This window comes from Schistocerca cancellata, chromosome 3, assembly GCF_023864275.1.
Source record: "Schistocerca cancellata isolate TAMUIC-IGC-003103 chromosome 3, iqSchCanc2.1, whole genome shotgun sequence".
NCBI classification, from domain to species: Eukaryota; Metazoa; Arthropoda; class Insecta; order Orthoptera; family Acrididae; genus Schistocerca; species Schistocerca cancellata.
In genome coordinates, this window is record NC_064628.1 from 3,356,278 (window position 1) to 3,379,252 (window position 22,975).

The 22,975-nt window shown below is 41.6% G+C and overlaps 1 pseudogene; it reads left to right on the forward strand.

Annotated features, from left to right (window-relative positions):
• Positions 1-16,655: 16,655 nt before the first annotated feature.
• On the forward strand, positions 16,656-16,773 carry LOC126177268 (5S ribosomal RNA; annotated as a pseudogene).
• The last annotated feature ends 6,202 nt before the right edge of the window (positions 16,774-22,975 follow it).

Here is a 22,975-nt window from a genome sequence, read left to right on the forward strand (position 1 = left end):
TTGGACACCATGTAACAGCCTCCCGCCGACCAAACGTCCGTGTGACGAAACGGACGGCTCTTCCTTGGGTCTTCTCTATCTCTGCTATTAGCACTACCTGGTAAGGATCTGGGAGCGATGAGCTGGTTGCACACTAGTCGATTCTTCTCCTGTGTACGTGGTCCAGCCGGCAAAATCTGTTCAGGTGTATCCGGACACCCTTCTCCAGTGCGCCATTGACCACTGGACGTCACGAGAGGCGGTCTCGCCAGGATAAAACAAGGCGGGGGAGTACTGTGTAGACAGCAGAGAACCAATAACAGTAGAACAGGTCGGCCAGCAGAGCACAGTCACCCCGAACGTGGACTGATCATTGGATGTCACTGGCAAGGGAACCTCCCCATCGCACCCCCCTCAGATTTAGTTATATGTTGGCACAGTGGATAGACTTTGAAAAACTGAACACAGATCAATCGAGAAAACAGGAAGAAGTGGTGTGGAACTATGAAAAAATAAGCAAAACATACAAACTGAGTAGTCCATTCGCAAGATAGCCAACATCTACGGTAAAGCAAGCTCAGGAGCACCGTGGTCCCGTGGTGAGCAGCTGCGGAACGAGAGGTCCTTTGTTCAAGTGTTCCCTAGAGTGAAAAGTTTAACTTTTTATTTTCAGTTTATGTGACAAACTCTTATGTTTTCACCACTTTTTTGTGAGTAATTATCACATCCACCAGAAAACTTAAATCGGGCAAGGTAGAAGAATCTTTTTACCCATTCGCCAAGTGTACAAGTTAGGTGACTCGACAACATATTCCTGTCATGTGACGCACATGCCATCACCAGTGTCGCATAGAATATATCAGACGTGTTTTCCTGTGGAGGAATTGGTTGTCCTATGACCTTGCGATCAAATGTTTTCGGTTCCCATTGGAGACGCACGTCCTTTCGCCTACTAATCGCAAGGTTTTGCGGTGCGGTCGCAAAACACAGACACTAAACTTACTACAGTGAACAGAGACGTCAATGAACGAACGGAGAGATCATAACTTTGCGAAAATAAAGAAAGTAAACTTTTCACCCGAGAGTACAGCTGAACACAGGGCCTCTCGTTCTGCAGCTGCTCACGATAATCACGGGACCACGGCGCTCCTGAGCTTGCTTTACCATAGATGTTGCCTATCTTGCGCATGGACTACTCAGTTTCTATGTTTTGCTTATTTTTTTCATTGTTCCACACAACTTCTTCCTGTTTTCTCCATTGATCTGTGTTCAGTTTTTCAAGGCCTATCCACTGTGCCAACTTATAACTAAATCTGAGGGGGGTGCGATGGGGAGGTTCCCTTGTGAGTAACAGAGCCATTAGGGGCGTATCACAGCTGCCCAAGTCGACTGCTATTCATGTTATTATCAGGTGGAAACGCGGAAGTCGAACCACAGTTACTTCAAGGGCAGGCACACCTCGCGTACTGACGGGCAGGGATCGCCGAGCATTGCTGACGCTGGATGTAAAAAATCGCACGGGATTAACGGAAGGGATCGCCCGCTTGTTCCACAGCAGTACCAGTAATACACGTAGCACTTCACCCCATGGCAACCCAAAGCCTATGCAGACAGTGAAGTAGGGAAGAGGTTATGTTTTGATATGGGATTGCTTTGCGGGGTTAAGATGATGTCGCCATATTGCGCTTGAGATAAGACTAAACGCAGAACGATGTGAACACATTTCACAACATTGGATACTCCGGACAGTAGAGGAACAGTTCCCAGATGATGACTGTTTGTGTCACCACGACAATGCACACTATCATAAACCAGAATCAGCGAGACAATGGTGTGCGGCCATTAACGTTCTTGAAATTGACTGGCCTGCCCGGTGTTCAGACCTGAACCCAATCGAACATGTTTGGGATGAGACAGAACGGCGACCTGGTTCCAGCCCCAGCGTCCACATCGCTACCTCGTCAGGTTTCGGCTCTTGAGTAGGAAATTGAGTGCCGATGCTTCCCAGACATTGGTATAATCTTGAACGTGATATTTCCAAGGAAGCCTTCCGCAAACTTTCACTTCTAAGTAAAACTCATATTTTAAACGCTTACAAATGCTGGTAATTCCGCTTCACATCCGTTGACATCTTCAAAACCTTTTCTAGTACTCTACCTTAAAGTACACGCAATAAGGCAGCATTAACGCTGCGGCGTCGAAAAACGTAAAACACATCTTGAGTCGACTGCTGATCTTCGTCAGTTGTCATAATCGAGTCTCATCGTGTGGAGTCGCTTTAATACTCGGTCATATACTCGTTGTTCCAGCTCAAAACGAAGTCATGATAGGCCAGCACAATGTAAACTGGTAGGCCAAAACACAGGGACAGGACGTCCCATTTCAACAACGTGCCGTGTACGACATCCGAATGTTGCAGAGACAGGCGGAGTTTAGACGCCTCTAACAAGTCTGTTAAAAACGAGCTTGTACTGAAAACGAGTGTGCGACGTAATGTTCATCGTGCAGGACGTATAGGTAGTATAACGTACTGGAGTTAGAAGTCTAGAGCGTCTGGGGTGACTCTCCAACGTCACAGAAACACTCTCCCCACGCGTGGAAACCGCGCCGCACACGACGACCACGCGTGTTACACGAACAGTCGTCTCGCTGGCTCTGCAGAGACATACGGCCTCCAGATAGACAGCCGCCAATGTTGGGCGTTAGGAATCCATTTTTAGCAGGACTGCACGGAGACAAATGCATCACTTATGCAGGAAACGTATACGCAATTGCGAATATGAACCAACATCAACTGCATATTGGAATGCCGACGGTAAAAATGTGTGCCGGACTGGAATTCGAACCCGGATTTTTCGCTTTAAGCGATCTGCCGCCTTCACCGCCTCGGCTATCCGTGCACGAATCACGGCCAGATCCAAACTTGCACACGTCTTTCTCCATGTTTCACAACCTCCTCTCGTTCGTTACGTATATTCCAGTCCAGGAAGCACATACTTCTTGAGAGTCGAGGTCCTGGTATTGGCGAATAAATATATTGCATTGTACACTACTGGCCATTAAATCTGCTACACCACGAAGATGACGTGCTACAGACGCGGAATTTAACCGACAGGAAGAAGATGCTGTGATATACAAATGATTAGCTTTTCAGAGCATTCACACAAGGTTGGCGCCGGGGGCGGCACCTACAACGTGCTGATATGAGGAAAGTTTCCAACCGATTTCGCATACACAAACAACAGTTGACCGGCGTTGCCTGGTGAAACGTTGTTGTGATGCCACGTGTAAGGAGGAGAAATGCGTACCATCACGTTTCCGACTTTGATAAAGGTCGGATTGTACCCTATCGCGATTGCGGTTTATCGCATCGCGACATTGGTGGTCGCGTTGGTCGATCCAATTACTGTGAAACGTCCCCTTAGAACAATTTATACTGACTGAAACGTCCACTTAGAACAATTGTACAAGACTGTGCTTAACCTGGCACACAATAATTTTTAGCGCAACGCAATCTGACTTTCAATAACCCCTACAAAACAATGGCCCTGACTAACTTTAACCTATACCTTTTATAAATCACTTACCTCACAAAAATCTTCGCTGCTCGAACTACTGCAATACAGCGAGTGCCACTACTGCCAGCTAAATAAAAGATTCAAACTACTGAAGGTACTAACTACTGATAGGGATAGTTAGCAAATGAAAGATATTAATAGAGAACAAACAATGTATTTACCTTAATATTCATAATTGACATTCAGTCTTACAGATTATTAAAAATCCGCCATCTCTCTCCCCACATCCACCACTGCTGGCGGCTCACCTCCAACTGCGCAACGCAATCTGCTGTTCACATCCAGCTATAGCAGTTCATGACAACAATGGCAGGCAACAATGCAAACTAGCCACATACTGCACACAGCACAGCCAGTGATTTTCATACAGAGAGCGCTACGTAACGTTGCCAATAAGAAAACATAAATAGCAAACTTACATAAAGAAAACATAAACAGCCTACTTACATAACATAAATAGCAAACTTACATAAAGAAAACATAAACAGCCTACTTATATAGCCCCCATGCTCCCCACAAAAAATTTTACAAATGTTTTTTGGGCAGTGGCCAATAAAGATTTGATAAAATTTTTCATAATTACAATAACAAAGATATCCAATGCACACACTTATTGATACAATGTTGGTCAACAGCTAATATTGTTTCACAGTCAATAAAGACAGTCCTGATCATTCATCATAAGAGTAAACCTGCACTTTGTTTGCTCAAAGTCTGAGCAGTAAAATACAATGCACACGGAAGTAGTGGATTTCCATGCAGTCTTGAAGAAGTAGTATTGTCCTTCCAACGGTAAGATAGTGCTGACTCTTGACATGCTGACATGTAATGGGCCACAACAGAGCAAACCCACAGCAGAGTCATTCGACATTTTGAAGAAGATTGGTAGGTAGGTCATCACAGAGTAGACCTACTGTAGTCCTGGTAGAGATTGTGGTAATGGTGGGCCACCAGAGGTGCAGACCCACTGCAGTCCTTGTAGAAAGTGTGGTATTGGTGGGTCATCAAAGATGCAGACCCACTGCAGTCCTTGTAGAGATCGCCAGAAGCCATCTGTTGCGACTGTGCAGGTGCACAATCACCATTGAAGAGTCTTGCGTATAATAGAGCAAGTCCATAACCACCACTTGTGCACTCACAAAGTTTTTGAAATTGTCCTTAGAACCAGCAATGCTGTTATCCATTCCCTTGCTGAATTATTAACACACGTGCAAACACTATCAGTCCCTATTTCTCACATATTGTCCATATACTATGACCAACAGAAATGTGTGCAGTGAAATGAATGCTTTCAAGTTACTTAATTTGATTAACTGGCGTCAATTACAATTATATAACATAAGAATACAATTACAAAGATACAAAATACATCATTAAAAACATAACAATACAGATAATATTTGTAGTGCAGGCTTTACAAAACAATAGAAATAAACATATACATCAGTGTTACAAGAATTATGACATGAGTACAAAAATAAAAGATCAGAATCACTTTTAAAAATTCAACTTCACACATGAGCATTAAAACAAAACAGAATAAATAATGTCTAAGCATCTTTACAAAGAAAATAACATATTATTAGAAAAAGTCTACAACAGAGCTCTCATCAGCTAAACACATAAAGACAGGAAAAACACAAATACACAAGGGCACACAAACATATAGCGGAATAACACAAAAGGAAAGGACAGGGTTTGTTTTCAGTGTAGCATTTGGTACTGCAGTCCACCCCACAACTTCATTCGATAGATCTTTCGTCTTGTTTCAACATTTGCTTCCACCAAAAAAATCCTATCCAAGCATGCTTTCTGTATTCTGTTCACATCCTCTTTCAAAAATAGTTTTTCTCCACTGTGCACTACTTTTTTTTGGCCAAACTATTTTCTTATAGCTTTTCAATACATTTCTTCCAAGTCATCATAGTTAGTTCCTTATATAGTCTACCTCCTCTTAAGCTAACTTAAATCTACTGAGCTCAGATACTAAACTAAGGGACGAGGCAATGCAGCAAAAAAAAAATAATTAACACAAACATCAATGACAAAAAATAGAAATGGCAAAGCAAGCAGCATAAATTAGCAAAGCAAGTGCAAAATTACAACTAATATAAGGCAATGCAGGAAACAAGAAAAACTAGCTTAGAAGAGTAACACAAAGTCAAATTCAGTAACACTATGCCTGACAAACAGCAGCAACTTATACCTAAACATGACATAGCTCAAGCAGAAAAAATATTACAGGAAAAACAACAATGCATACAAGGGAAATGTCTATTCACATCTTAATGTCTATGTAATTAAAGTGGTGCACCATAACAACTGATTGTAAAAAAATATTACCATGTACCTGAAAAGAAAATTAAGTGTTACTGTTATTAGTTACTTCTTATTGTTCTTTCCTTTCCAAGCGCTCCTTTTTTAAAGAATGTGGATTACAAAATTATCATTTAATAGATCTGTTGACAGAAAGAGTTCACATTAGCAAATGCATTTTATTTTATAAAAGCAATGCTGCAACACAGCTGGAAACCAGATATCAAATGAAATAAGCAATTACACAAACCAAAGCATAAAAATATCATTCAGTAGTCATGTGACATTTCATTTCATAAGTTAATGGCTCTCAACTCTCGTAGAAAGACACTTGTCATAATCAGGTGAGCAGATGTACGAATATTTCCCATCAATTCATAAGCATTTCAATAATTAGCACAAAGTGCGAGTAATCATATGTTTTTAAGTAACGAGGGTGTCGCATTAGCGATGAAAGGCACACCTTAATGGCTTGTTCTCCAGGTGTTTGACACAGCTGTGTGCCCACAATGCATTACAAAAATCATATGTTTTCAAGTAACGAGCGTGTCGCATTAGCGATGCCCTCTACAAAGGAATGTCATAAACAGAGGTATAGGCCTCTCTTTGTCCTTCTCTTCCACCTGTGCCTCTGGCACACCCTAATGGCTTTCTTTTCTACCTGAGCGTCTGAAAAGGCTCGTTCTCCAGGTGTCTGACACACCTGGGTGCCCACGTCGCATTATGTACAGGTGGTCACTTAACTTTCTTACGGAAATATTTACGACAGCAGTTTCCGCTACAGTGACAGTCTCATATAAAAATATTTCACAGGTCAAGAATTTGCGGTACAAATCTGTAGAAACAAAATGCTATTGATATGACAGTGTCCAAAAAATTTTCGCTTGCATTGTGATACATTCACGCATTTACACACACATTTCATAACTCTCAAAGTACGATTCTTGGTTTCCAACATCCTTTTTCACAAGTCAAGAGTCCCTAACTTCTATTCATTATTCATATACATATAAACACGTAATCACATTCCTCATATATGGTAGCATCATCTTATTGACATAAACATACCTCAACAGCATAATACACATCGTCGTCGTAAAAATAACATCATAACACCTCAGTCAAATGTCAAAAACGTCGTAGCTTCCGCCAATGATTTCAAAACCTAAAGAAAATCCTCTGCTCATTTCAGTAGTGTCATCTACCTCAAACGTACTTTAAAATCATACTCCCTTACCAAATACATCATTCAAAGCTCTCATAGTATCACAATGGTTCTGAAAAAATATGAACAGTTCACAAAGTACAGACAAAATACAATTTCTTAAGTGTGAAGTTACCCAACTGTGTAATTGCGTAAACATGTGTCACTGACGTAGTAAAAGGATGTTTGTTTCTCTGTTAAATGATCAGATAGGTGTGTAATTTATGTGTTAGAGAAATATGGTACCGATATGTAAAGTTGTATAAGCAAATACCATATTAGCTAGGGCTCCTTGTGCTTGCCAAACACATGGTACACAAAGTAGGCGTGTACCCCCCTGAGGTTTATTATAATTATACCCTCAGGTGTTACAGATTACAGCAATGGAATGAAATGTATCACGAAAAACTTTCTTTGTAATTCAAAAATCTTTAACAATAAATGTTTTAAGTACAAAATTAATCACTGAAATGCGTGTCCTGTAGCGCTAAAGGTGCATCTTGTTGTAAGATAATCTCTGTGGAGTGTCGTAGTTATTGTCCTCCGAAAGCTAAGTTCTGCAGAAGTCAATGTACTTACCTCATGATACACAAAAGTGAAATGCTTTGCGTATAGATAACTTAGTTATTACGCTTATTGCCGTGATGAAGAAATTATTGTGCTGTAAAGTATTGTTGTGCTACGGAAAAGGCTGTCTCCTTGTAGCAATAGCACAAAAGTTACTACTAAAACATGTTTTACTTTACAGAAGAATTCAGAAAAAACTGTGCAGATATAAAACAGATACACCGCAAAAGCAACATTGTAAATTGTCACGTATTAGCAGCGTCGTGATAAAATCGTGTAGCTGTCACATAAACTAACCACTGTGTCATCTAGTATCTCACAAAAAGTACTTTACATCCAGAATCCACTCTCAAGCAAACCAAAATGTTGCATGAAAATTTCATTAGCAGTGCTGGTATATATTCTAAGTATGTGAGCCGTATATTCGTTATGTAATCGTGCAACTAACAAGGAGGAATGTATAAATAACAACACTGTGTCGTCTGTTTGCAATAACAATGCATTCGCAATTACTTGTCTAAGTTACCTATGTTCTTGACTGGATGGTTAGTTAGCTTTAAAACATAGTTGCATGTTAACAGTTTCTCAGTGTGACAAATAGTACAAGTAGCATGAAGTGAAAATTGCAAAGACTAAGTTAAAAAGCAGATTATCTGTCAATAAATGGTTTTACATGAGAAATGTGGTGTAAACCTTTACTCTTCCTAGTACGCAGAGTTTCAACTTCAACGCAATTATCATGTGGTATACGTCGGATTCTGTAAGGTCCATTGTAAACTAGAAAGAATTTGTGACTCAAGTGTTTCTTCTTATGTGACAATGAATGAGCTTTAATGAGAACTTTCTGACCAATATATAATTTCTTTGCATTTGCTTTACCGTGTAGTTTTCTCCTTTTGTCTGCTGCAGATTTTATATTTTTAAGAGCCAAATCAATTATGTCTTTGTGTCGAAGTTTACGTGTATTCGGGAAAGGTACAAGCTCTCTGATTCTGTTCGGAGGTTCTACATTCTTCAGTACCAGAGTAGGTGGTAAAGCCGTGGAATCATGAGGCATTTCATTCAGCACATTTTGAAATAAGTGTAAATATCTGTCCCAATGCTGATGCTTTCTGTGACAATAAAGTCTGCAAAGCTTATTGATTTCTTTCATAATCCGTTCAGACGGGTTACAGTGTGGTGAGTACAATGAAATAAAAACAGGTTTGATTTTATGATTCCAAAGCATGAGCAGATCTGAATTGCGGTCCGTTATCTGAAATGACTTTACTAACGTGTCCAACTTCACGTAAGAAATTTTTAACAAAGGCGTTGGATACAGACCGTCCAGTGGCTTTACGTAACGGAGTGAAAGAAACAAATTTTGAAGTAAGTTCAACAGCGACTAGAACGTACGAAAATCCATTCGATGTTCTGACAAGGGGTCCCAAAAGATCAACAGCAGCAAATTCTTTTAATTTAGAAGGAATAATTGGAAACAACGGGGCACGATGTGAGATAGTAGATGGTTTCGCCTTTTGACAAAGTTTACAAATAGACAAGACTCTTCGAATTCTCTTTTCCATATTGTTAAAATAACAAGTCGTTCGAAGAATATGATAACATTTTCGTGGCCCAAAATGTGCGTAGCTGAAATGAATGTACCAAATGAGCTTATTAACAAAATCGTCTGGAATGCAAAGTACCCATAGCTTGTCATCAACAGTGCAGCGTTTGAAGAGTATGTTGTTTCTAACCAGGTAATAATGCCGAATCTGAGTGTGTGTCTTTTCATGCCATTTACTTTTGATATCTTTCCAAATCGGATCTTTATCTTGTTCATGAGCAATGTCCTTTAAAGATGTGGTGATGAAGTTTTCAAAGGCGACTTTCTGAATGTAAAGAATACTGAAATTTTTCTCGAGGTTGCCTTCTGTGTTACTTTTCTCAAGCCCAGCCGGTGCGCGTGACAGTGCGTCCGCAACAATGTTCTCCTTGCCGGCAATGTAGACTATTGTGAAGCGGAATTCTTGCAGAAACAATGCCCAACGTTTTAACCTATCATGATTTAATTTTGAAGACATAAGAAACTGTAATGCACGATGATCACTGTATACTTTTACGTGCTTACCAGAAAGAAAGAAACGGAATTTGTTAAATGCCCAAACGATAGCTAAAGCTTCTAATTCAGTAACGGAATAATTTTTTTCAGATTTTGTTAGCACTCGGCTTGCAAAAGCAATGGTTTTCTGAACAGTAATGTCATCTTCTATGGCTTCTTGAAATAAATGGGCACCAAGACCGACTTTAGAAGAATCCGTGCTAAGGCAGAAATCTTGTGACAGATCTGGATGAGCTAGTATTGGCGCGTGAAGTAACGCTTCTTTCAAAGAATTGAATTCCAACTGTGCTTGTTCGTCCCAGTTCCAAATAGTATTTTTTCCAGTGAGAGAACAAAGTTTTGGTGTAACTAGAATTAGCATATTCAGAAAACGACGGTAAAAATTTACGAGACCTAGAAAACTGCGGACTTGTCTTTTTGTGGATGGAACAGGAATGGCTCTGATTGCTTCTAACTTTTCAGGATCCGGCTGAATGCCTTCAGAAGAAATAATATGTCCCAAAAACTTCACCTTTGACCTACCGAATTCAGACTTTTCCAAGTTAACTGTAATTCCAGATTCTGCAAAAATACGTAACAAACTGTTGAGTATGCGGTTATGTTGTTCCCATGAAGCTTCTGCTATTAGAATATCGTCCACATATAAGGTGATGTGACGTTTTAAGAACTCAGGTAATATGGAATTTAGCCCCCGAATGAATGCCGCTGAAGAAATGTTCAAACCAAAAGGAAGTTTCCGAAACTGATAACAAACGCCGAAACAAAGGAAAGCTGTGTATTTTCTGCATTCTGGATGAAGTTCGATCTGATAAAAGCTGGATCTGAGATCAATGGAAGACAACACTTTTACACCATTAAAATTTTGAAGAAGTTCTTCCATCGTCTGCGGCCTGTCTGTTTCAGGAATAATGATAGTATTGATTTGTCTCGAATCTAAGACAAGTCTGATCGATCCATTTTTCTTCTCAACAACATGTAACGGATTGTTGTATGAGCTTGCTGCGGGCTCAATAATGCCCTCGTCAAGCATAGATTGTATTTCTGTTCTAACACGGTCCCTATAATGCGCCGGAATTACGTATGGTCTAACACAAAATTTAGTATGCTCACGAACACGAAATTGGTATTGAAATCCCTTGATTGTTCCTGTTTTGTGAGTAAAAACTGTGGAATGTGCTTGTAAAATCTCAAAAAGGTCCTGCCTATCAGTGTCATTACAATTCTCAATTGTTTGAATTTTATTCTGAATTAACTCATTAATTTCAAATATGCCGTCGATGTCATCCCTGTCAGTACTTGCAGAGTGATTGTTAGTGTCTAGTTCCGTAGAAAATTCCGAACTGTTATCTAACAGAAGGAAAAGCCGATTAATTTCCTCATCATGGTTTGAGAGCCAGTCTTCAAATTTCAAAGCTATTGACTTACCTTCTTTCTCTAAACTTATTTCAGCATCGTGAAAGCTTAAGATTGCTTTGTATTCATTCAAAAAGTCTACTCCCAGTATAATTTCCGTCGACAATAATGGAACAATAAGAAAGTTCATAGAGAAGCTGTGGCTTTGGCAAAAGAATTCTAAATTGGTTTGTTGGCGTACATCTACACTTTTTCCAAAGATTGAACCTTGTAATTTAATCTTACGTAACGGAAGTGTGGGGCAATTGTTCGATTTGTTGCATTTGCTAAAAGCTGTTTCACTAATTACTGAAATGGGACTGCCAGAGTCAAGTACTGCCGTAAATTTTACGTCATTTACAGTAATATGAATCACAGGATATGCAATGTTGTTATGTTTTACGTCGTGTTCCTGGAGTAAGATGTCCCTAATGTCTTCCATTTTTACGTAATTACTAGCTACGGCAGCTGCGTCGTCAGTTTCATAAGTACGTCTTGTGGCTGCCAGTGGTGTGAGTCATCGCCTATTGTCTCTTTGTTGGCGCGCGTCGTTATTGGGATTTGGAGACCTAACTTCTACAAATTCGCCTTGCCCAGAGGGCCCAGCTCTGTTTAAAACTCGCCAGTTCTGATGCAGTTCAGGTCTGTCGTTACGATCATATCGCCTGTCGTCATGTCGGTAGTTTACATAGTTTCTTTCTTGTCTGTTACCTGGTGGAGAATTTCTGCCTGAGTCGTAACTGCGTGCTGGACCGTTACGTCTGAAGTTATTCTGTCTCCCTTGATAATAATTGTTTTGGTTTCCATATTGTCTGTTTCTCTGATTGTCTCTGTGATAGTCATTACTGCGGAGAGGTGATCTTTCCCTGTAACTATTACTCTGCCAGTGGTTGTCATATGGGTGGTGTCTGTTTTGGTCACGATTTACGTCATAAGAATAGGTTTGTCGTGGCCATTTATTGTTTCTGTCGTCACGGAATTGTGACAGATGTGACCTGTAATGATTGTTTTCCTGTTTTCGCATCCCGCGACTGTCTGTGTCAATTTCCAGTTCTTGTAACAGTCCCTGAAAAGCTTCAATGTCGTCTTTGCAACGTCCTGCCAAAATAATATGCCGTAAGTGTTCAGGTAATTTGATTAAGCAAATGCGGATGAGTTCTGAGGGGCTGTATGGGTTTGACAGGTATTGATTCTTGTGCAACATGTCTTCAAAATATTTCACAAGACTGGAAAATTCAGATTGTTCGAAGTGTTTCATCATCATGATGCTATGTTTTACTCGGTCCTGTGTGGCTTGAGACCAATATGCTGAAAGGAAGGCATGATAAAAATCTCCTTCACTGTGACAATCGTGAATGACAGATCGCATTCTTACAGCTGGTTCATTCTCCAAGTAGCCACACATAAATTCTAATCTGTGTTCTAATGACCAGTTGGGAGGAAAACAATGAGAGAATTGATGGAGCCACGCTTGTGGATGAATGTCGTTGGCAGAATTCTTGAATGTTTTGAATTTACGTGTAGTAATGAACAGCTTATAGTCAAAATCATCGTGTCGGCGAGTAGCATGTCGGTCATTGTTACGTCGTGTCGGCGGCTCGATCTCAAAATTCGGTGCCCATTGCCAATTTCTTTCATAACTTCCGAAATGCCCTGTGTTATTATTTTGTGGCTGTTCCGTATTTCTATGTCCCTCTTCCCGTATTGGGGCGCGAGTGTCCTCTGAAATACGTAATTCTTGTATTACCTGTTTCAGCTGATCTTGTACTTCCCGGATTTCTCTTTTGTACTGTGTATTGATTTGATTTTGATTTTGTTTGAATTTTCTTATTTGTTCATAGTCTTCTGTGTCAGTGAAGGCTACGGGTCTTGTGTCATTCAGATCATCATCTACCTTTGTAGATAAGTTAGTGACCTGATCCGAAAGTTCGGCTACTTTCTCCGATAGTGAACACATTTCCTCAGTGTGTTTTTCTGAACCAAGTTTCAGAGTGTCCATTTGTGTTGAAATCGAATCTACTGTGTTCTTTAAGTTTTCCTGAGTTTTTGCCAGTTGCGTAACCGAATCGGTAGATGCAACTGAGTCAATTTTAGCCCACAAGGTCTCATGATTTTCATGAACAATGGTTTGCAGCTCTTTTATGGCTGCTTCGTGATTCTGTAATGCATTTTCATGCCGCGAAAAAATAGGCTGAAAATGCTCACAAATTTGTGTTTTTACGTCATTACAGACTTTTTGACATTTCGATTCTATTTTATGTATCTCAGTAGTTAAATCTTCACGTGTTTGTTCAAGCGTATGTTCCACTGAGTCTAACTTTTTAAGATTTTGTTCCACTGTGTCCAACTGTTGCTGTGTTTGTCTCTGGTGTTGTTCCATTGTGTCTAACTGTTGCTGTGTTTGTTTCTGATTTTGTTCCATTTTTTGCATTAATTGCAATAATAATGTATTAGTGTCTGGAATCTGTTTCTCTATGCTTTTAGGCAGTGCGTTTTCACCGGCAGCATTCACATTTTGACAAGCAGAAAATGTGTCTTGACTCATTTGAGAAAACGGTGAGGACGCAAAACCTGAATCTACAGTATATGCAAAATTGTGTCCTATCATTTCGGATTCCTGAGGCGAGCTGTTGCCGACCGATCGATCGATAATGCTTCCCTGTTCACTACCTGTTTGACTGTCTACGCCATTGTTTGACGCCCGCTCCATTTCCCTATGCACAGTTACCAAATTACTATTTTGAATATTAGTTAATTCATTACATGGTGGGGCCAACACACTGCTTTCGTCTTCACTGTCATTTCTCATTTTACTTTGGAGCCGAGTGTTACGTTTTTCACACGCCATTATTGTCACAATATTTCACACGATAACACAGAAAAGCACAATTTGAATAGCAAAAATAAGAGAACACATTAACATAGCACTGAAAATAATATGTAGTTAATTACAAGCGTAGCTGCGAAATTTGTTGCAAATCTATATGCATGCCACAACTGTTTTACAGTACAACAATGAAAGACTGCAACTACAGAGGAGATTCTCTCTACAATTACGCGCTAGCAATAAACAAAAGCTACACTAAATACACAAACTACAAGAAAAAAATCAGAAGATTCCAGTGAGGTATCCTAGGCTAAGGGTCGACATATGAAACGTCCCCTTAGAACAATTTATACTGACTGAAACGTCCACTTAGAACAATTGTACAAGACTGTGCTTAACCTGGCACACAATAATTTTTAGCGCAACGCAATCTGACTTTCAATAACCCCTACAAAACAATGGCCCTGACTAACTTTAACCTATACCTTTTATAAATCACTTACCTCACAAAAATCTTCGCTGCTCGAACTACTGCAATACAGCGAGTGCCACTACTGCCAGCTAAATAAAAGATTCAAACTACTGAAGGTACTAACTACTGATAGGGATAGTTAGCAAATGAAAGATATTAATAGAGAACAAACAATGTATTTACCTTAATATTCATAATTGACATTCAGTCTTACAGATTATTAAAAATCCGCCATCTCTCTCCCCACGTCCACCACTGCTGGCGGCTCACCTCCAACTGCGCAACGCAATCTGCTGTTCACATCCAGCTATAGCAGTTCATGACAACAATGGCAGGCAACAATGCAAACTAGCCACATACTGCACACAGCACAGCCAGTGATTTTCATACAGAGAGCGCTACGTAACGTTGCCAATAAGAAAACATAAATAGCAAACTTACATAAAGAAAACATAAACAGCCTACTTACATAACATAAATAGCAAACTTACATAAAGAAAACATAAACAGCCTACTTATAACTGTTAGCAGAATATGGAATCGGTGGGTTCAGGAGGGTAATACGGAACGCCGTGCTGGATCCCAACGGCCTCGTATCACTAGCAGTCGAGATGACAGGCATCTTATCCGCTGGTGCTGTAACGGATCGTGCAGCCACGTCTCGATACCTGAGTAAACATATTGGGACGTTTGCAAGACAACAACCATCTGAACGAACATTTCGACGACGTTTGCAGCAGCATCGACTATCAGCTCGGAGACCGTGGCTGCGGTTACCCTTGACGCTGCATCACAGACAGAAGCGCCTGCGATGGTGTACTCAACGACGAACCAGGGTGCACGAATGGCGAAACGTCATTTTTTCGGATGAATCCAGGTTCTGTTTACAACATCCTGATCGGCGTGATGGTATGGGGTGCCATTGGTTACACGTCTCGGTCATCTCTTGTTCGCACTGACGGCACTTTGAACAATGGACGTTACATTTCAGATGTGTTACGACCCGTGGTTCTACTCTTGATTGGACCCCTAGATTTCAGCAGGATAATGCACGACCTCATGTTGCAGCTCCTGTACGGGCTCTTCTGGATACAGAAAATGTTCGACTGCTGCCCTGGCCAGCACATTCTCCAGATCTCTCACCAACTGAAAATGTCCGGTCAATGGTGGCCGAGCAACTGGCTCGTCACAATACGCCAGTCACTACTCTTGATGAACTGTGGTGTCGTGTCGAAGCTGCATGCGCAGCTGTACTTGTACACGGCATCCAAGCTCTGTTTGACTTAATGCCCAGGCGTATCAACTCCGCTATTACGGCCAGAGGTGGTTGTTCTGGGTACTGATTTCTCAGGATCTATGCTCCCAAATTGCGTGAAAATGTAATCACATGTCAGTTCTAGTATAATATATTTGTCTAATGAATATCCGTTTATCATCTGCATTTCTTCTTGGTGCAGCAATTTTAATGGTCAGTAGTGTACTTCTTAACGGCACAGCCACTTTTGTTTCCCACCGCCATGAGATGACCAACTGCTGTCCCATTGCCTTCGCACGTCCCTTGGTCAATCAGCGTATTTCCTGTTGACTGCTTGCCCTCTGTGCCTCTGGAAATCTGTGTCTACTTAGCCCCTAGACAAGAGAAGTGGGAAGTCAAAAATCCCGAGATCTGTCCCAAAGAGCACAAGATACGTGGATAGCGCGCTGCGGCTATTCAACAGCAAATTCGTCGGGCTGCAGAGCGCTTCCACGAGTTCGACGATACGGCGTTGACCAGTGGCTTGCGTATGATGGACAACTGGGCACCGAAGCTTAGCTTACAGTTAGCATCGGGGGGTGGGGTGGGGGTGGGGGTCTCAATACCCCGGGCCGCAGCACGCGTGCTATGTGCAGTAATTGTGGCCCGTGGCGGCGGCCAGTAATTACCTGCCGCGTGCCGTCTCACCCTCAGCGTGGATTGCTGTCTGTCTTGCTCCCCTCCACTGACACCTGGCACGACGCCGCTAAACCGCCAGTATTGATGGAGCGAGCCCAACTGCGCCCGTACGTTGAAGGGCACTTTACATTACGAGACGCAGAATCTAAAGGCGCAAGAATTCACAAGTAGAAGAAGATTCATCACCGTAATTATTATTAACATTAGTCATTTGACACCCACTGCAGGCGTTATGGTCTTGACATAAACACACTGGAGAGAAATGTTGTGATCTCCAGGAGACATCGGCAACGGCCTTTCCGCAGTGGATACGCCGGTTCCCGTCAGATCACCGAAGTTAAGCGCTGTCGGGCGTGGCCGGCACTTGGATGGGTGACCATCTGGGCCGCCATGCGCTGTTGCCATTTCTCGGGGTGCACTCAGCCTCGTGATGATTGAGGAGCTACTCGAACGAATAGTACCGGCTACGGTCACAGCAAACCATCATAATGACCGGGAGAGCGGTGTGCTGACCACACGCCCCTCCTATCCACATTCTCAGTAAGGATGACACGGCGGTCGGATGGTTCCGATGGGCCACTTGTCGAATGAAGACGGAGTGCCAGGAGACATCACGATAATAACGCATCACATCGTCAAGGGTTGATGATGGCCATAAGTGAGGAAGACAGCACAAGCTTCTTCAGTTACGTCTAGAGTCGCGCTGTATCAAAACTATGGTTTGTCGTTTTGCTACACCTCATAAACGACGCAGTAAATGATACGATAACGGGTAGTATTGGTTGCAGTCGTCGGGAAAGAAACATAAATGAATGTGTGAGAAGAAACTGGGAGCCGACGACTCCTTTTATGTTTGTTTCTTTTGCAAATAATGACAACCGCACATCGTTCGCTGTTAGGCCATTGTGTATTCTTCATCCTTACAAAATATAAATTGCATTTTATAAGTAATAAAAATTGATTGATCACGTAACTTCTGCTCTTCTGAGTAACTAAAGCAAGTACTTTAAATGACAGTACAATTTACATGCATAAACATCATAATCTATATTATTATTACTGTTTTTTGTACTGAGTAGAACATTCATCGTGATGAAATGCAGGAGTTTCCTGTTATTACTGATAGGTGCGACAGTTTTTTATGAATAACAGAAACTTGATTCATATAAGCTCGGCGAAGCATTGAACCGATGTTTGATATGTTCTTGTTTTGGGTTTGTTTTTAATTTTACCTTCTTCTGAGGACTTTGCGTTGTCTAGCGCTACAGGATAAATGCGTGTTACTTTTTGTATTTTTACGACAACATCCCTGTGTTACACGTTAAAAAACCATAGTTTTCGAATAAAACCTGAATTAAATATTGAGAGTTTCAAATTTGCTATAAATGCTGTTTATTTTTAAGTAACAAATAGTTCAAATGGCTCTGATCAGTATCGGACTTTACATCTGAGGTTATCAGTCCCCTAGAACTTAGAACTACGTAAACCTAACTAATCTAAGGACATTATACACATCCATGCCCGAGGCAGGATTCGAATCTGCGACCATAGCAGTCGCGCGTTCCGGACTGAAGCGCCTAGAACCGCTCGACCACCGTGGCGGCCCCTTTTAAGTAACAGACAGCAGCATACCTACGCAGAACAGAACTGTTCCATAGGTTATGCGGCCCTTTATTTACCCTTACTCAGTTTCTAGACTGTTTACCGCTTCCGGTTTCTAGCGGAATCTCGTTACAGACTGATCCCAGACGTAAACAAAGGTAAACAAAGCGAACGAAATGAGCTGACGCCTGATAAGTATGCAACACACCTAACATACAATTAACGCGGTTTCGATCTTAATTGACCAAAGCTACCAGGAAAACTGTGCCTTGCGACAGCCTACGGTAGTTTTACAACTCTGTCCGTGCCGTAGTCAGCTGACGTAACTCATTGACGACTAGAGCCCGGAGGACTACCAAATTGCGATGTCACTAACTGCTACAGTTCAGCTACTGTTACAAACAGTCCGAGACATTGTCTATGGTGTTAACATCAGGTGATTTAGCAGGTCGTTACGAGAAAGGCTGCCAGAGTGTTCGTTAAACCATAAATGTGAACACAGATAGTCGCATTCACATCGTATGTATCACGAAGATGTCGAGAGGGCAGCTCTTGGTCACAGAGAATGTACAAACAAATATCCTGGTTTATGACCACGTCAAATTGAATGAGTGGTCTCAAGTCACGCTACGAGAATTCAAAACATCATCAAACCACTTCTGGCCAGAACTGCACTCAATACACACCGCGGGTTAAACAACTCATTGCACTATGGGTGATCTTGACACCTTGCATCATTTGAAAAGGCTTCAGATCGTGGCTCGTCGGCTACTGTGAAGTTTATGTAGCTTTGGCACACTGAAGATGTGTAGTTTTATGTGACACTGTGAGGCGCCAGACTCCAAATGTGCAATGCATACAGTTCGCTTTACAATGTTCTCTGGAAAACGGGTTGAGATGGCCCTGGATTCACTGGGAGCATCAATTGCTGTCGGGTTTGAACCCGATAGTCACAGGCACTGTGTGACACTCATCTCTGGACCCTGCCAGCTACGCTCTTTTTATGACCAATAGTCTTAACGCTGTGTCACATGACTGCCAGTGGTACACCATTCCCTGTAGACACGTCCCACAGTCCACGGTGATAAACGTGGCGTCCGATACTGACAACTGAACGTTTGTTTACACGGGTAGTGAGTGCTACAGCAAATGAGAAGTCTGAGCATCCGTCGCTGACGGAATAAAAATTTTGAGTTACCAGTAAGTCGCTTCTGTTCGTTCCACTTTTCGCCTAGACGCTCCGGCTGTGAGCCCTAATCGCTGCAATCCTGTCTCTTCACTGTCCACGCTTCACAGCAATTTGCTCAAAAGACAGCTTCTCCTGCCGCTTCTTGCCGTCTCAAGGCTTACACATTTTCATGTCAACAGCAGGTTATTTTTGTAGAAACTTCTTTTGCCTTGTGCAATTCTTGTTGCTACGACTTTCTTGTACGTCCCTTCTTTACGTTCCCTGCTTCCGAGATAGCAAAATTAATTCATCTACTCGTCAGTCTTTGTCCATCTGAGTGACTTCCATTACTTCTCTCCGAAATCATAAAATTCTCTCATCAACAACTCTCGCAACGTTTTAAGCGTTATATGCAACATCTCACCTAGCTACATTCCTTATATACTCGTATATCGTGAACAACGTCGCAAGGTATCCCTGTCCGTCACCATCTTTAGAACATCTGTTGAAAACTATTTTATCCACCTCAGGACTGCCTGTCTTTCAGTAGTAGCCTCTATTTCCACATTTTCCTAGCTGTCTGAAACACTCGATATGTCACGGCCAGAAATTAATATTTTCCACCGCATATAACCATAATGGTTTCCAAGTCTAATCGGTATTTCCCTTAATCGACGACCGCGCTGTGCTCCAGGAAACAGAGACGTTGTTTCCAGGACGTTCGATATTGCTAGTAGCGTCTTCAGATTTCACTAAGTATTAGTCCGCAACCGGTGAGTCGAAACTGCTACCTCGATAATACCTTAATGTTAATTACTGCTGTCCCTTTGTTTTGTGTCTCCTACTCAAGGGAGGACTTTTACATTAATATGGAATCCACGTAACTGCTTGGTTTATGATGTTACACATCCACAATGCCTCGTTGTAGATTTAAAAGAAATTGATTCGCCCATCACACGTATATATTTCATAGCAACTCTACCTAAGTATAGTTGCTACGACATATATTTCGTGAGGATGTACCATTGCATCCAATAAGGGGAGACCGCGACGTTCGGATCACGGATTTACTAGAAACTTTGCACACCTTTAGTTTAGTAGGCCATTTTTTTGCATTTTATTCATTATTGTTCGCTGTGTTTGGTCGGAGCGGATGTCCTATGACATCCATTGAAGTTCGCTGTTAATCCCTTCCAGGTGCGGCTCGTGGTTTCTATACTGGGGAAGGCTGCGGTATTTATCGATCGGAGCAAACATAGACCTAGGGTTACGCTACAGATTAGTCTGACATAAACAACTAAGAATTCAGGGGGAGGGGGGTGGGCATATCACTCTCTACCCTTAATTTTACGTACTGTATCTTCTATAATCAGGTATTAAATATCATTAGAAGCTAACTTCGAGTTAAAATCTTTGGTTAGTGTTTTAAACGTCATCATTACATTTTCTGACACTTTGCAGCAAATCATATGAAAAGACGCGTTTCGGAGAGATCTTTAATGCGATGAATGTTAACTTTGCGACTGCTTAATATTTTAACTGTTTTCAGTTCTAAACTTAAGGCGTTTATTGTGGTTTACCTCCAAAGCTCGAAGTTTACGAGTTCGCATGACGATACTGTGATGTTTTGGTAACGTTACAGGTCTTGTGCAAGTAAAACTCACTAAAATCTTGCAAAATACACTCCGAAAAAGAAACTTGCTAATATCACACGATATCAACAAAAGCAGTCAGCATCAGCAAGCAAGGAAAGTAAAGTAATGAGACAAATTTCGCGCGCTTTGTCCTCTAATCACTTACGAAACTCTCGCTAGATGGCAGTACTGTTATGTTACTGTAGTCTAGTGCACTCTGGCGGGATATTTGCAAACTTATTCTAAATGTGAATAAAATAGCCAATGGCAGAAACAAAACAACTATGTAAAACATTATCAAAACAATAATACTAAACGTCGATTAATGACGCATCGAAGCGTAGTAGAGATGTGCAGAGACAGAGATTGGATAGCGAAGTTTCGGCCACTCTACATTCCTTTATTACATAGATAGTGGAACGTGAAAAACGTGTGGTGGTTGGTAAGACACCCTTAGGCTGCAAGCTCTGAGCCTTCGGGTCGCCCATAGAGAGCGGTACTATGTAGAAGCCACGCCCCCAAACCGCTACTACATGCAGCTTACGGACGTTCCAAGGCGCAGCCTAAACACTACTAACCGTTCGGAAAACAGCTATCGATATAAACAGTTCCAAAAACGTTGACTGTCGGTATTTTAATCGGAATGGGAATTATGCGAAATTCGTCCTGATAATTTAAACTACGTAATACGTTCTTGCGAAATTTACTTTAACATATGTTTTGGGGCGGCTCCGCCTCAGAGCCTTCAATTACGAGCCGCGCCTGATCCCTTCACTCAGTCCTTTTTTTTTTTTTTTTACGGAGAGCAGTCAGCTCTGTGATCGAATACGCTGAGCTACCGTGCCGACACTGCAGGTGTGCATCGCTGACGTAAAACTGTTCTTGACGCTCTCTACTCACGTATTGTTCTCTCTCTGCAGACAGAAAATCTCTGTAAAGGTCCCAGCAAGTGTTGTTAAACAGTGACCATCAATAAACTGAACGAGCTGCGTTCAGGCAGGAAAGCAGTTTACCACTTGACCACCATGAACTCCTGAAAGTCCGACAACGACGCACAGATACATCAGTTACATAATAGACGCGTAAAACTTCTCTTGCGATTTTCTCGGAATTGCCAGAGTAGTGCACGTTACTAGTCGCACATTAGTTTGTTTTAATGGCCCGGTAAATGTGTACAAAGTTTGATCCCAACTTCGTGCCCTCCCCTTGTAAAATTACGGACTACAAAGGAATTTTGGAAACGTAAGTCACTTGACAACAAGACCACAATAAAATCGTTTAACAAAGGACATTGAATGATAGTTTCACGGCGAAACTTTTCCTGAGTATGAAACAAGAAGGTGTGAAGTGATGTGGAACGTTTGGGTCACTGATTTTGAATGTTCCCGCTGTCGGCAAGTCAACAGATCATTACACGCTGTTCCAGTTCGTTACCTGTAATGAGACAAATCTGGGTCGCATCTGGAGGTACAAAGAAGCTCTTCCTATGTAGGTTAACGATCTTCGCGCGTCTAGATAGTAACGTCTGTGACATCACGGAAGCTGTTCGCGGCGTAAAGAACAACTTGATCCACATTTTATCACGGGGGTTTTTCCTCGCATGGAATAACAGCTACTGACACGAACCAGGTGAAAATTCGGCTATCGCAGGCAAGCTTGAATCTGACTCTCTCAGTTTCAAGATTTCACTCATTTGGTGCAGAAAACTTAAATATACCCACTAAATTTACAATTGTTTCTCATTTTCTATTGTTTGCAAGGTTGAGAAAAGACTGACTTGTCTGCATGTTTGTAGCCAGGAAATCCGATATCTGGTCTGGCTGCCTATTCGTTCTATTCGTTTAGCTTTTTGATGATTGCTGTTTAAGAACACCTGTTGAGACAAAAAAAAGAAAATGTTGAAATGTGTGTGGAAGCTTATGGGACTTAACTGCTAAGGTCATCAGTCCCTAAGCTTATACACTACTTAACCTAAATTATCCTAAGGACAAATACACACACCCATGCCCGAGGGAGGACTCGAACCTCCGCCGGGATCAGCCGCACAGTCCACGACTGTAGCGCCCAGACCGCTCGGCTAATCCCGCGCGGCCCTGTTGAGGCCTACAGAGATTTTCTGTCTGCAGAAAGATCACAAAACGTGAGTACAGAGCATCAAGAACAATTTTATGCAGCGATACAGACCTATAGCTCAGCGCGACT